We start from the raw sequence: 16,185 nt of genomic DNA on the forward strand, positions 1-16,185 counted from the left end.
CTCAGGCAGCCAGAGCAAATAGTCAGTGGAGGTAGATAGAGCAGAGAAGGAACCATGAAGACTGTCCTACACCTGCACAGAAAGTGGATCCACACCTACAAGGCCATCCGTATCCTCCAGGGGCTTGTGAGTGACTTCAGCTTGGCTTTAGTTAGACAGGTGGTCTCTGGGTGGAAAGGTAGACCGATCAGCAGGTGTTTCATGGTGGGTGTAGCAGTTGGTTAAAATGTGGGTGGGTACTTTGGTCAAGTTCTCTGTTTTCAGCTGGTATGTGTACTGTATTGGATGGTTCGTGTAAGGCTGAGGGTGTGCGGAAGCAGTAGTCCATGTGTGATTCTGCTGATTATTTGGTGTGTACTGTACCATGTGCTCAGAGGGTATTGGTTGGGAACATGGAATTTGTTTGTGCCGGGTATAGCGGAGGGTTATCTTATGTGACCTTTCTGTTGGGTATGTGAGATTTTGAGCATGATGTTTGGCATGGTCCCTCATGATTGAGCTAATAGTGTGCACCTCAGTATGTCCTGTTGAACTGAGAGAAACACATGGTTATCTCCTGTTCATTGTGGAACGTGTCCTTCTCCCATAGAGCCCAGTCATGGAGGAAACCGTGTGGGAGCAGTACACAGTGACGCTGCAGAGGGTGAGTCCAGCTTTACAACAACACACACACAGCACCACACTGGATTACTACACAATACAACCCGTTTAAGTACTGCAACCATAACACACTACACCACTCTTCACTGCGACTGTATCACATTTCAATGTGTACTTTTATAACCAAAACCTAATTGAATTCTAATTGTCATGGGCAGCTACACCACCAGATTACAATGCAATACACCGTGGGTCCTTTTTTTAAAGATGTGTTTCAGAACATCTGACGCACTCTAGTACATGTTCACCCATCTATAGCACACAGACTGGAATAATGCCATGCATGCAATCACATCTGCCCAGGACAGTTAATCGTGTGGCGCTCGTGCTCATTGTCATTGCTCATTGTCTCCTCCACTCACTCTGCTCTGCTTTTTTTTAACCACCACATCACTGACCCTTCCACATCCAGCTGTCATACAATCTGCTAGCGAGGATAGAGAGAGAGTGTAACGGGCTAATGTGATGCTCCTTTAGCCGTTACAGGATAGGGACTGTTGGGTATAGCATAGAGAGTTTTCGACCGACCTTCACATGCCGACTCTGTCGGCCAAACTCTCGCGGGCGGAGCAGGGAATGTTTTTGTACAGATGGGAGAGGAGATGGGGGTGTTTAAATCTCTGCTCTAATCTCATCTGGTCAGCACGGGGACAGGTACATCACACAGACAACAAGGAGAGAGACACACACAGACACACCTAAACACTAGGTAGGATGTATGGCTTATCTTACATAAAGACTTCATCACAAACTTAGACAGACAGATACATTTACTCACACACTAACCTGAACAGACGAGGTCACACAGGCACTCGCACACCCATACAAACACATCTCTAATACATGTCCTCTTCACTGCAGGACCCCAAGATGGGTTTTGGTATTGCAGTGTCCGGGGGGCGGGACAACCCCAACGAGGAAAGCGGGGAGATGTCCATAGTGGTATCTGACGTACTTCAGGGAGGGCCCGCCGATGGCCTGCTATTGTACGTACTTCTTGTCAATCAGTCATCATGAGAAATCAAGTGTTCTGTCATTTTGAGGAGCTAATGTGTGTACAGTTTGTATATCCTCATATGTTAAATTGTGTTTTGTAGTGAGAATGACCGGGTGGTGCAGGTGAACGCCATTCCCATGGACAGCGTGCCACACTCCTTCGCTGTACAGACCCTCAGAAAGTGTGGAAAAGTAGCCAAAATTGTGAGTGTTTGACATACAGTCCTTTCAGAAAGTGTTCAGACCCTTGCCTTTTTCCACATTTTGTTACGTTACAGCCTTATTCTAAAATAGATTAAATATTTGTCCCCCCCCCATCAATCTAAACACTACCCCAATAAGGACAAAGCAACAAACAAAAAAATCCCCACAGCATGATGCTGCCACCACCATTCTTCACCGTAGCTTTCTTCCAGATGTGACACTTGGTATTCAGGCCTAAGAGTTCAAACTTGGTTTCTTCAGAACAGAGAATCTTGTTTCTCATGGTCGGAGAGTCCTTTCGGTGCCTTTTGTCAAACTGCAAGCGGGCTGTCATGTGACTTTTACTGAGGAGTGGCATCTGTCTGGCCACAGATGGTTGTCCTTCTGGAAGTTTCTCCATTCTCCACAGAGGAACTCTGGAGCTCTGTCAGTGACCATTGGGTTCTTGGTCACCTCCCTGACCATGGCCCTTCTCCCCCTATTGCTCAGTTTGGCTGGGCGGCCAGCTCTAGGAAGAGTCTTGGTGGTTCCAAATTTCTTCAATTTAAGAATGATGGAAGCCACTGTGTTCTTGGACCTTCATTTTGGTAACCTTCCCCAGATCTGTGCCTTGACACAGTACTGTCTCAGTCCTCTACGGACAATTCTGTCGACCTCATGGCTTGGTTTGTCATTATGGGGTATTGTGTGTCGATTTAATGGAGAGAAAAAACAACATCATTTCATGCATTTTAGAAGAAGGCTGTAAGGTAACAAAATGTGGGAAAAGGAAGGGGTCTGAATACTTTCCAAATGCACTGTATATATATAAAAAAATGTTTTGATTATGGTGGCAAAAGATTCCAATTAGATCGGTTTGGGATCTGAGGGTAGGCCCGGACATAGCACCGTTTCAGCTGCTACACTTGTTTTAAATGTGCTAAATTGCTTAGGTCCTAAAAATCATCATTGTGCTGCCTTCGACACTGTTGGCCGTCACATTCTCATTCAAAGGTTGACTGAAATGGGTCTGGATCAGGCGTCTTGCAAGTGGTTTGAGAATGAACTGTCAGACAGGACACAATGTCTGATTTCTGATGGTGTTAAGTCTCGTTTCCTGGATGTTACAGAAGCTGTAGCGCTGGGGTTCGGTATTGGGAGCATCTACATTTTAAAAAGTCAAATCTATTTTAATATACACATATAATAAATCCATTATTATTTTGGGCAGGTCTAAAGAAACATGAATAAAATGTAGTCAAATTTAAAAGAACAGAATTTAGGGTTATTTGGCACCTTATAGTTAAGAATGATATACAAACCTTTTAAATCAAAACGTATATGGGCTGCATGATGTTTATGAATCATGTTGAATTTGTTGTCCTCAGGGCCCCAATGAAAATGAGACCCTGTTCTCAATGGATTCCCCTGATTTAAAAAAAAAACAAACATTTTTTTAATACAAATTGAATAAATAACAGTTGTGAATGATTCCTGATGGTTCAGTCAGTGCCTGATGTGGTCTTTGTTTTTGACAGACGGTCAAGAGGCCCAGGAAGGTTCCGGTGAACCTGCTGAAACGCGCCCCTTCCCCCGATGACCGCGTCTTCAGTAACGACTACAACGATGACTATGACTACGACCAGGACCGCCGCAGTGTGTACAGCGGACGCAGCAGTCATCAAGACCGCGACCACAGCCAGGAGAGGGGTGGTTACACAGACGCTGGCTATCAGGGACGGGGCTTTGACCGTGATTACGGTCGAGATGACCGGGGCAGAAGTGTGGAGAGGGACCTCCATCCAGACAGGCAGTACAGACGAGACGGGAGCATGGGTCGCACTCTGGACCGTGAACGTAGCCCTGACCGCCGCTACAAAAGCGACCTCACTCTTGACCGCGACCACAGCCCCGATCGGCGTTACCGCAGCGAACGGGCCCTTGACCGCGACCCCAGCCCCGACAGGCGTTTCCGTAGTGAACGCACTCTGGACCGCGCTAACAGCCCCGACCGACGGTACAGGGCTGGTCACAGTCCCGCCCGCAGCCATGGTCGCGACCACAGCTTTGAGCGTAACCGTGAACGTGTTCCCAGTGACCGCGACCACAGGAAAGAGCAGATGAAGAGGAGCGGGAGCAGGGAGCGTCTGGACCGCTCACCCTCCCCCACCGCCATGCCAGTCCCCATGGCCCGCCCCCCTCGTGAGCAGGAGCCCCTGGAGAAGCCCCTCAACGTGCTGTTGCTGAAGAACAGGCCCAATGAAGGTCTACATGCATGCATACATACATACATACATACATACATACTGTACTAACACTCCATATTTACAGTGATCTATCTCTACTATGCTCATTCCTCTAAGACAGCCTGTGCTAAATGTTTACTATCAGTTAAACCATGTTTTTATGTTTACACCATGTGTTTTGTGTGTGTGTTATAGAGTATGGTCTGCGTCTGGGCAGTCAGCTGTTTATTAAGGAGATGACCAGCACAGGTCTGGCCTGCAGGGATGGCAACCTACAGGAGGGAGACATCATACTGAAGGTAGGAAGGGCCTCACATACAGACCACTGTTTCATCTCTGCTCTGGGGGAAGCGTTGTTTCACTGCTGCCTCGTTAAAAGTCGCATGTTATGTTGGCCTATAATGGGATTTATCCTCCCCCCCACATATTACTTAAGAATGATCCGTCTCAGACAGTGGGCTACAGATATTATGTGTGTTTGCTACGATACACTATGAATGTGATTTGACTCTCTCTCTCACTCTGTGTCAGATCAATGGTACAGTGACCGAGAACCTGTCTCTAAGCGATGCAGGGAAGCTGATCGAGAAGTCTCGAGGAAAGCTGCAGCTGGTGGTGCAGAGAGACAGGAGACAGGTCCTGGTCAGGATTCCTCCCCTGGCAGACAGCGACTCTGAGCTCGATGGTGAGAGACCCTCCACTCTCAGTCTCTGTGGCAGCAGCTCCTTTCCTTTTTAAGGAAAAATACCTTTTTATGTGGACAGATTCAGAACGGTCCCAGTGCTTTGTAGAAGTTATTAATTGAGAGTGTTTTAACCTACTGTATTGTCTACTGATATGAAAATGTATGTTTTCGGTTGTATTGTCCTGTCCATATCTGGTTTTATTGAATTGTCTGTTTTCTTTTTGTTTGATTCTGGCAACAACAAAAAGTTTCCCCTTAGGGATAATAAAGTTTTGTTTCAACTTTACTCACCTTCCACCTGACCTGTCATTGGTATAGAGAGATTATGAAACGGTATACCCATGCATGTCAGCCAAACAGACACCGTTTTGATGACATTTAGTCTATTCCATCAATAACATTTCACATTTCTATCGAAATAATGTATGAAAAAGAGAACCGTGTTCTCTTCAGTGTCACCTGGCCGTCTCTATGGCTACTGGCTCTATTTCAGTATATTTGTCACGTGATCAAAGTGCAGGTTATGATTGGGTTGTGTAATTAAATGGGAGGGTGGGGTGATGCGCTAACCCAAAGCGTTTGAGGGGGGCGTTGTCACACACCCGGGGACTTCTGACCCACTTTGGTCCATTCAGGGACGTGGTGTGTGAGCGCTTGGCAGGGGAATATAATCCCCCCCCGATAATCCACTTATTGAATATGACAGAATTTCATTATGCTATGGTCTGAAATGTAGCAAATAAATGTGCGATCTAAGATTGGAACTGCAGCTTCTGTATTGAGAACAGGGGTGCTTGTCTGTGTGACGGGTATCTGCAAGAAATGTATCTGTCTGTGGTTTGCTGTGTTTGTCTGTTTCTCTCCACTCCACTAATACCAAATGTAACATTTCTTATGGGAAAAGTCGACTTGGGTTATCTGTCTTAAAGATGAACTAGATGTTGGTAATATTTTGTGTTCCAGATATCTCGGAGATCGAGTCTTACCGCTCCTACTCGCCACAGGATGACCGACGAGCCCCCACTCAGACCTGTCCTCCCACTCCTCCAATGAGAGGCTCCGAGACAAACCCAGGTAAACAGTCACCCTCTGCTCCCACCTGCTGTATGGATCACTCTTATGTACTGTACCATATAATATTGTTGAGATGATATTTACATTGAGTATCTGTACACCATCACTATGGCATTTCGGAGAAGATGAAAGCCTACTGTAGCTGTGTTGTACTGTTTGAGAACCATGGGATTATGTGTGTTTTACGATCAGGGAGGAACCTCCCAGCAGGCTGGCTAAAATGGGCGCTATGCCGACACCGTTCGCCATGCCGGCGCGAAAAAAGGATAGAGTTGTGGAGGACACACCCCTTCTGCCAGTAGAGAGGGTGGAGCCCCGCCCGGAAACACCCCCAGGTAAGCACAATGACTTTGAATAACTGAATATGGGACATTTTTTATTTCCCGTTATCACATTTATCTGTTATATAAGCAGTGCATCAGTTAACTTACCATCGTAGCAATGCTCACCAATGAGGATTTCCATTTTGTTTCTACAGCACCGGTAGTAACTGTTGCCCCAAAAGTCCACGCTGTCCCAAAGGTACCACTGACACCAAGCATAGAGGATCAGGAGATATACGGGTAAGTGTTGGTTCCACTAACACATCTACAGCGAATGGGTCTAGGGCACAGACTCACTATTAACTCAACAGAGTTGTGTACTCTAATGTAGATTATGAATAGAAATGTACAAATGTTATTAACTTGCCTGTTGTCTTAAATGGATTGTGTGTTGCCCAGGCCCAACACTGTGATGGTGCGTTTCCAGAAGGGGGAGAGCGTGGGGCTGAGGCTGGCGGGAGGAAACGATGTGGGAATCTTCATCGCAGGCGTTCAGGAGGACAGTCCTGCAGAACAGGAGGGTCTTCACACTGGGGACCAGATCATGAAGGTAGGGAAAGGGTTAACTCTTAGTCTTAGTCTTCTTTGAGATCGGTGTCCCTTCTGTGGGACGGTTGAGCTAACGTAGGCTAATGCGATTAGCATGAGGTTGTAAGTAACAAGAACATTTCCCAGGACATAGACATACAGTGGGGCAAAAATATTTAGTCAGCCACCAATTGTGCAAGTTTTCCCACTTAAAAAGATGAGAGGCCTGTAATTTTCATCATAGGTACACTTCAACTATGGCAGACAAAATGAGAGAAATAAATCCAGAAAATCACATTGTAAGATTTTTTAATTAATTTATTTGCAAATTATGGTGGAAAATAAGTATTTGGTCACCTACAAACAAGCAAGATTTCTGGCTCTCACAGACCTGTAACTTCTGAAGTTGCAGACTGAATCTGCAATAGGTAAGCAGCTTGGTTTGAAGAAATCAACTGTGGGAGCAATTATTAGGAAATGGAAGACATATAAGACCACTGATAATCTCCCTCGATCTGGGGCTCCATGCAAGATTTCACCCCGTGGGGTCAAAATGATCACAAGAACGGTGAGCAAAAATCCCAGAACCACACGGTGGGACCTAGTGAATGACCTGCAGAGAGCTGGGACCAAAGTAACAAAGCCTACCATCAGTAACACACCAAGCCACCAGGGACTCAAATCCTGCAGTGCCCGACGTGTCCCCCTGCTTAAGACAGTACATGTCCAGGCCCGTCTGAAGTTTGCTAGAGAGCATTTGGATGATCCAGAAGAAGATCTACTTCCGGGTTGGAGCGAGCCGGTCGCATCCGCGCTTCGGTCTCCTTCGGTCTGCAGGTTGTATAACTTTTTCATTACATTTCATTACATTTCATTATAGTACAACGGTCTGATTTGTCTAATCTTAGCAATTTCTTCTTAGCTAGCTACATAGCCGTCGTTGTATCAAAGATAATTGGGTAATTATCGTATTTCGTCGTCCTCCTATCTGCCCAACACGTTCACCGTCTACCGTAGCACTATAGTAACTATCACACTCAACTGAACGACTTGATTAGTGTAGTATTAGCTAGCTACATAGTTGTCTTTGCTGTCTTCGTATCCAAGATAATTGTGTAGTTTAGAGTGTGTAGTCTTAGAGTGATTATCTTAATTTACCGAGGTTAGCTAGCCAGCTATTTTGTCGTCCTTAACGTAGGAGACACTCCTAGCTAGCCAACAGCCAGCCAACGTCTACTGAATAGAACTTTCGCATTCCGGTCGCATTCCGCTTCGCTCCACAGGTAGTATCACATTTTCATTTCATTTCATTACAGTCCCAACGGTGTGATTTGTTTGATCGTAGCTAGCTACATAGCTAGCTACATAGCCGTCTTTGTTTCAAAGATAATTGTGTAGTCTAGAGCGATTTTCTAGTTTAGCTAGCCAGCTATTGTCGTTCTCCTAAGCATAGCGTAACGTAACCAACACTGCTAGCTAGCCAGCTAGCCCCGAATAGCAGCATTGTAGAAACTTCACACTCAACGGAACGACTTGATTAGGGTAGTGTCAACAACGCAGCTAGCCTACCTCAGCAGTACTGTATCATTTTAATCATTTTAGTCAATTAGATTCTTGCTACGTAAGCTTAACTTTCTGAACATTCGAGACGTGTAGTCCACTTGTCATTCCAATCTCCTCTGCATTAGCGTAGCCTCTTCTCTAGCCTGTCAACTATGTGTCTGTCTATCCCTGTTCTCTCCTCTCTGCACAGACCATACAAACGCTCCACACCGCATGGCCGCGGCCACCTAATCTGGTGGTCCCAGCGCGCACGACCACGCGGAGTTCCAGGTCTCCGGTAGCCTCTGGAACTGCCGATCTGCGGCCAACAAGGCAGAGTTCATCTCAGCCTATGGCTCCCTCCAGTCCCTCGACTTCTTGGCACTGACGGAAACATGGATCACCACAGACAACACCGCTACTCTTACTGCTCTCTCTTCGTCCGCACACGTGCTCTCGCACACCCGAGAGCTTCTGGTCAGCGGGGTGGTGGCACGGGATCCTCATCTCTCCCAAGTGGTCATTCTCTCTTTCTCCCCTTACCCATCTGTCTATCGCCTCCTTTGAATTCCATGCTGTCACAGTTACCAGCCCTTTCAAGCTTAACATCCTTATCATTTATCGCCCTCCAGGTTCCCTCGGAGAGTTCATCAATGAGCTTGATGCCTTGATAAGCTCCTTTCCTGAGGACGGCTCACCTCTCACAGTTCTGGGCGACTTTAACCTCCCCACGTCTACCTTTGACTCATTCCTCTCTGCCTCCTTCTTTCCACTCCTCTCCTCTTTTGACCTCACCCTCTCACCTTCCCCCCTACTCACAAGGCAGGCAATACGCTCGACCTCATCTTTACTAGATTCTGTTCTTCCACTAACCTCATTGCAACTCCCCTCCAAGTCTCCGACCACTACCTTGTATCCTTTTCCCTCTCGCTCTCATCCAACACTTCCCACACTGCCCCTACTCGGATGGTATCGCGCCGTCCCAACCTTCGCTCTCTCTCCCCCGCTACTCTCTCCTCTTCCATCCTATCATCTCTTCCCTCTGCTCAAACCTTCTCCAACCTATCTCCTGATTCTGCCTCCTCAACCCTCCTCTCCTCCCTTTCTGCATCCTTTGACTCTCTATGTCCCCTATCCTCCAGGCCGGCTCAGTCCTCCCCTCCCGCTCCGTGGCTCGACGACTCATTGCGAGCTCACAGAACAGGGCTCCGGGCAGCCGAGCGGAAATGGAGGAAAACTCGCCTCCCTGCGGACCTGGCATCCTTTCACTCCCTCCTCTCTACATTTTCCTCCTCTGTCTCTGCTGCTAAAGCCACTTTCTACCACTCTAAATTCCAAGCATCTGCCTCTAACCCTAGGAAGCTCTTTGCCACCTTCTCCTCCCTCTTGAATCCCCCCTCCCTCTCTGCAGATGACTTCGTCAACCATTTTGAAAAGAAGGTCGACGACATCCGATCCTCGTTTGCTAAGTCAAACGACACCGCTGGTTCTGCTCACACTGCCCTACCCTGTGCTCTGACCTCTTTCTCCCCTCTCTCTCCAGATGACATCTCGCGTCTTGTGACGGCCAGCCGCCCAACAACCTGCCCGCTTGACCCTATCCCCTCCTCTCTTCTCCAGACCATCTCCGGTGACCTTCTCCCTTACCTCACCTCGCTCATCAACTCATCCCTGACCGCTGGCTACGTCCCTCCCGTCTTCAAGAGAGCGAGAGTTTGCACCCCTTCTGAAAAAACCTACACTCGATCCCTCCGATGTCTACTACAGACCAGTATCCCTTCTTTCTTTTCTCTCCAAAACTCTTGAACGTGCCGTCCTTGGCCAGCTCTCCCGCTATCTCTCTCAGAATGACCTTCTTGATCCAAATCAGTCAGGTTTCAAGACTAGTCATTCAACTGAGACTGCTCTTCTCTGTATCACGGAGGCACTCCGCACTGCTAAAGCTAACTCTCTCTCCTCTGCTCTCATCCTTCTAGACCTATCGGCTGCCTTCGATACTGTGAACCATCAGATCCTCCTCTCCACCCTCTCCGAGTTGGGCATCTCCGGCGCGGCCCACGCTTGATTGCGTCCTACCTGACAGGTCGCTCCTACCAGGTGGCGTGGCGAGAATCTGTCTCCTCACCACGCGCTCTCACCACTGGTGTCCCCAGGGCTCTGTTCTAGGCCCTCTCCTATTCTCGCTATACACCAAGTCACTTGGCTCTGTCATAACCTCACATGGTCTCTCCTATCATTGCTATGCAGACGACACACAATTAATCTTCTCCTTTCCCCCTCTGATGACCAGGTGGCGAATCGCATCTCTGCATGTCTGGCAGACATATCAGTGTGGATGACGGATCACCACCTCAAGCTGAACCTCGGCAAGACGGAGCTGCTCTTCCTCCCGGGGAAGGACTGCCCGTTCCATGATCTCGCCATCACGGTTGACAACTCCATCGTGTCCTCCTCCCAGAGCGCTAAGAACCTTGGCGTGATCCTGGACAACACCCTGTCGTTCTCAACTAACATCAAGGCGGTGGCCCGTTCCTGTAGGTTCATGCTCTACAACATCCGCAGAGTACGACCCTGCCTCACACAGGAAGCGGCGCAGGTCCTAATCCAGGCACTTGTCATCTCCCGTCTGGATTACTGCAACTCGCTGTTGGCTGGGCTCCCTGCCTGTGCCTTTAAACCCCTACAACTCATCCAGAACGCCGCAGCCCGTCTGGTGTTCAACCTTCCCAAGTTCTCTCACGTCACCCCGCTCCTCCGCTCTCTCCACTGGCTTCCAGTTGAAGCTCGCATCCGCTACAAGACCATGGTGCTTGCCTACGGAGCTGTGAGGGGAACGGCACCTCAGTACCTCCAGGCTCTGATCAGGCCCTACACCCAAACAAGGGCACTGCGTTCATCCACCTCTGGCCTGCTCGCCTCCCTACCACTGAGGAAGTACAGTTCCCGCTCAGCCCAGTCAAAACTGTTCGCTGCTCTGGCCCCCCAATGGTGGAACAAACTCCCTCACGACGCCAGGACAGCGGAGTCAATCACCACCTTCCGGAGACACCTGAAACCCCACCTCTTTAAGGAATACCTAGGATAGGATAAAGTAATCCTTCTCACCCCCCCTTAAAAGACCTAGATGCACTATTGTAAAGTGGCTGTTCCACTGGATGTCATAAGGTGAAAGCACCAATTTGTAAGTCGCTCTGGATAAGAGCGTCTGCTAAATGACTTAAATGTAAATGTTAAATGATTGGGAGAATATCATATGGTCAGATGAAACCAAAATATAACTTTTTGGTAAAAACTCAACTCGTTGTGTTTGGAGGACAAAGAATGCTGAGTTGCATCCAAAGAACACCATACCTACTGTGAAGCATGGGGGTGGAAACATCATGCTTTGGGGCTGTTTTTCTGCAAAGGGACCAGGACGACTGATCCGTATAAAGGAAAGAATGAATGGGGCCATGTATCGTGAGATTTTGAGTGAAAACCTCCTTCCATCAGCAAGGGCATTGAAGATGAAACGTGCCTGGGTCTTTCAGCATGACAATGATCCCAAACACACCGCCTGGGCAACGAAGGAGTGGCTTCGTAAGAAGCATTTCAAGGTCCTGGAGTGGCCTAGCCAGTCTCCAGATCTCAACCCCATAGAAAATCTTTGGAGGGAGTTGAAAGTCTGTGTTGCCCAGCAACAGCCCCAAAACATCACTGCTCTAGAGGAGATCTGCATGGAGGAATGGGCCAAAATACCAGCAAGTGTGTGAAAACCTTGTGAAGACTTACAGAAAACGTTTGAGCTCTGTCATTGCCAACAAAGGGTATATAACAAAGTATTGAGAAACTTTTGTTATTGACCAAATATTTATTTTTCACCATAATTTGCAAATAAATTCTTTAAAAATCCTACAATGTGATTTTCTGGATTTTTTTTCTAATTTTGTCTGTCATAGTTGAAGTGTACCTATGATGAAAATTAGACCTCATCTTTTTAAGTGGGAGAACTTGCACAATTGGTGGCTGACTAAATGCTTTTTTGCCCCACCGTTTCTGATATTGGCAGAAAGCTTAACTTGTTAATCTAACAGCACTGTCCAATTTACAGTAGCTAGAATGGCTTTTTTCCCCCTTTGTATTATCTTTTACCAGATCTATATATTCTCCTACATTTCACATTTCTTTCAAATTTGAAAGTGTTTTCTTTCAAATGGTACCAAGAATATGCATATCCTTAATTCAAGGCCTGAGCTACAGGCAGTTAGATTTGGGTATGTCATTTTAGGCGTAGAAAAAGAAAAACGTGCGGATCCTTAAGAGGTTTTAATGTTTGTCATGTTTGTGAAATTCCTCATGTCTGTTCATGAGTGCTTTACATATGATCGCTAATGTTATGTCTTCTGATGTCTTTGTGTCTGTCAGGTGAACAACATGGACTTCAGGGACATGGTGCGTGAGGATGCTGTCCTATACCTGCTGGAGATTCCAAAGGGAGAGGATGTCACCATCCTGGCTCAGAGCAAACCTGATGGTGAGTCACGCCTTCACTCTGTAGATAAAGACACATCTGTCATTTTATTTCAACTCATGTCGCAGGTGAAGTGGTTTGATGTTTGTGGTGTCTGTCCTCTGTTCCAGTCTATAAGGACATCCTGGCATCGGGCAGGGGGGACTCGTTCTTCATCAGGACCCACTTTGAGTATGAGAAAGAGGTTCCCCAGAGCCTGCCCTTCTCCCGAGGGGAGATCTTCAATGTGACTGACACACTCTATGACGGCAAGCTGGGCAACTGGCTAGCCATCCGCACTGACAAAGACAACCAGCTGCTGGAGAAGGGCATCATCCCCAACAAGAGCAGGTGTGTGTGCGCATACAGATGTAAGATCTTAATTTACAGTATTGATCACTCTGTTGCAGGAGAACTTGTAGTGTTTTGAGTTAGGGCTGCACGTGGAATCAAATTCAGATTGAAATTGAGCTATTGACATGTGCAATATCCATATCGCAAGAGGCCATGATTTTTTCCTATTTTTTTGACACTATTAATACTGCAAAAACTAGACTACGGTACCTCCTCCAATGAGATGCACTAGACTGTTCATTCACTCTCTACTTGCACAGAGGATGCTGACCAATCACAAGCAGGGTCTCTCGCTCTCTGCATGGCTTGCACATGCTGGCCAATCACAATCATCCCCGCTTAGTGTGCAGTTAAACAGGCATTGATTGCCGACGCATTTTCAAGTGTAAGGCCTACGAAGAAACGTCCTGCAGAACAGAAATCACAGAGGTTATCACATAGCCAAAGACATGGTTGCTATTTGTACAGTTCGCAAAGACGGCTTCAAGAGATGATTAACAAGCTGGACAGGAGGTTACAAGATCCCATCTCGCACATAGTTCTCCCAAGTCACCATCCCAACAGTGTATAACACATTTTAAGGCAGACGTTGAAACATGTCCCATTGAATGAGCGGATCAGACTTCAATATTTGGACACCGGCTGCACCTTGCAATCGGTAGGCAACGTGTTACATGATTTTAAGGCACTTTGACTTATAGTTAAAATTATAACAATGATTGAGGCTACTTATACATAATTACACAGTCATAAGACTCCTATTCCATCTGCAGCCAATGGCTGCCTGAATAAATCATTCACTTAGGTTATTTAAGAACTCATAATGGTGAAATAGGAACTCATAATGTTATTAATGAATTAGTGCTGTGCTTTATAGCAGACTATATTTGGATCGTGTTAAAAATGTATGTCTGTTAATATGTAGGTGTAATAATCCTATCTATTATCATACTGTATGTAGCCTATAACAATGTATTTGTTTAATTTGGTTTTGTATTCAGTTGGCACCGTATGTAGTAATTATTCATATGATCTCAATTTTAGAAGTTCTCTACCTTGACAGTAGTTTTAACCATGTCTGATGGAATTACCAAGTTTTCACCCGTGTGTGTGTGTGAGATTGAGACTAAGTACTTTATGATTCCTGGTGTTCTCTGCTTCTCAGGGCGGAACAAATGTCGAATGTGCAGAATGCCCAGAGAGGAACAGCCAATGACAGAGGAGACTTCTGGAGGTTGAGGGGTCAAAGGGCGGCAAAGAAGAAGGACCTCCGTAAGAGCAGAGAGGATCTGACTGCCACCCCTGTCACCACTCGCTTCTCTGCCTACGAGAGGGTGGTCTTACGAGAAGGTACGTCTCCCAACGCAAAAGACTCCTATCTCCTGTTGGGGTGTGGTCTAAGAGCCACTTGACTGGATAGAACAGAATAAGTTCTAAACTTTCGATTGAACTTAACTATCAACTGAATTATTTATTAGGAACTTTCTCATAATGGAATGCACAGACAAACTATATAGCATGTCTAACCAGAGCTACAGTTGAAGTTGGAAGTTTACATACACTTAGGTTGGAGACATTAAAACTCGTTTTTCAACCACTCCACAAGTTTCTTGTTAACAAACTATAGTTTTGGCAAGTCGGTTAGGACATCTACTTTGTGCCTGACACATCATTTTTCCAACAATTGTTTACGGACAGATTAATTCACTGTATCACAATTCCAAATGGGTCACAAATTTACATACACTAAGTTGACTGTGCCTTTAAACAGCTTGGAAAATTCCAGAAAATGATGTCATGGCTTTAGAAGCTTCTGATAGGCTAATTGACATCATTTGAGTCAATTGGAGGTGTACCTGCGGATGTAGTTCAAGGCCTACCTTCAAACTCATTGCCTCTTTGCTTGACATCATGGGAAACTCAAAAGAAATCAGCCAAGGAAATTGTAGACCTCCACAAGTCTGGTTCATCCTTGGGAGCAATTTCCAAACGCCTGAAGGTACAACGTTCATCTGTACAAACAATAGTACGCAAGTATAAACACCATGGGACCACAAATCCGTCATACCGCTCAGGAAGGAGACGCGTTCTGTCTCCTAGAGATGAATGTACTTGGGTGCGAAAAGTGCAAATCAATCCCAGAAAAAAAAAAAAAGACCTTGTAAAGATGCTGAAACAGGTACAAAAGTATCTATATCCACAGTAAAATGAGTCCTGTATTGACAACCTAAAAGGCCAATCAGCAAGGAAGAAGCCACTGCTCCAAAACCGCCATAAAAAAGCCAGACTACGGTTTGCAACTGCACATGGGGACAAAAATCACACATTTTAGAGAAATATCCTCTGGTCTGATGAAACAAAAATAGAACTGTTTGGCCATAATGACCATGGTTATGTTTGAAAAAGGGGGAGGATTGCAAGCTGTGAAACACGGCGGTGGCAGCATCATGTTGTGGGGGTGCTTTGCTGCAGGAGGGACTGGTGCACTTCACAAAATAATGTGGATATATTGAAGCAGCATCCCAAGACATCAGTCAGGAAGTTAAAGCTTGGTCGCAAATGGGTCTTCCAAATGGACAATGACCCAAAGCATACTTACAAAGTTGTGGCAAAATAGCTTAAGGACAACAAAGTCAAGGTATTGGAGTGGCCATCACAAAACCCTGACCTCAATCCTATAGAAAATGTGTGGACAGAACTGAAAAAGCTTGTGTGAGCAAGGAGGCCTACAACCTGACTAAGTTGCACCAGCTCTGTCAGGAGGAATGGGCCAAAATTCACTCAACTTGTGGGAAGATTGTGGAGGGCTATCTTGACACGTTTGACCCGAGTTAAACTATTTAAAGGCAATGCTACCAAATACTAATTGAGTGTATGTAAACTTCTGACCCAATGGGAATTTGATGAATGAAACAAAAGCTGAAATAAATCCTTCTGTCTTATTTTTCACATTTCACATTCTTAGGATCACCACTTAATTTTAACTGACCTAAGACGGTGAATCTTTACTAGGATTAAATGTTAGGAATTGTGAAACTGAGTTCAAATGTATTTGGCTAAGGTGTATGTAAACTTCTTGACTTCAGCTGTATATTACAGATGTGA

The 16,185-nt window shown here is 46.1% G+C and overlaps 1 pseudogene; it reads left to right on the top strand.

The window, feature by feature from the left end:
- LOC115101138 (tight junction protein ZO-2-like) overlaps nucleotides 1-16,185 on the top strand; it is a 20,552-nt pseudogene continuing 4,367 nt past the window's right edge.

The sequence above is a fragment of the Oncorhynchus nerka genome, linkage group LG19 (assembly GCF_034236695.1).
Source record: "Oncorhynchus nerka isolate Pitt River linkage group LG19, Oner_Uvic_2.0, whole genome shotgun sequence".
NCBI lineage: Eukaryota > Metazoa > Chordata > Actinopteri > Salmoniformes > Salmonidae > Oncorhynchus > Oncorhynchus nerka.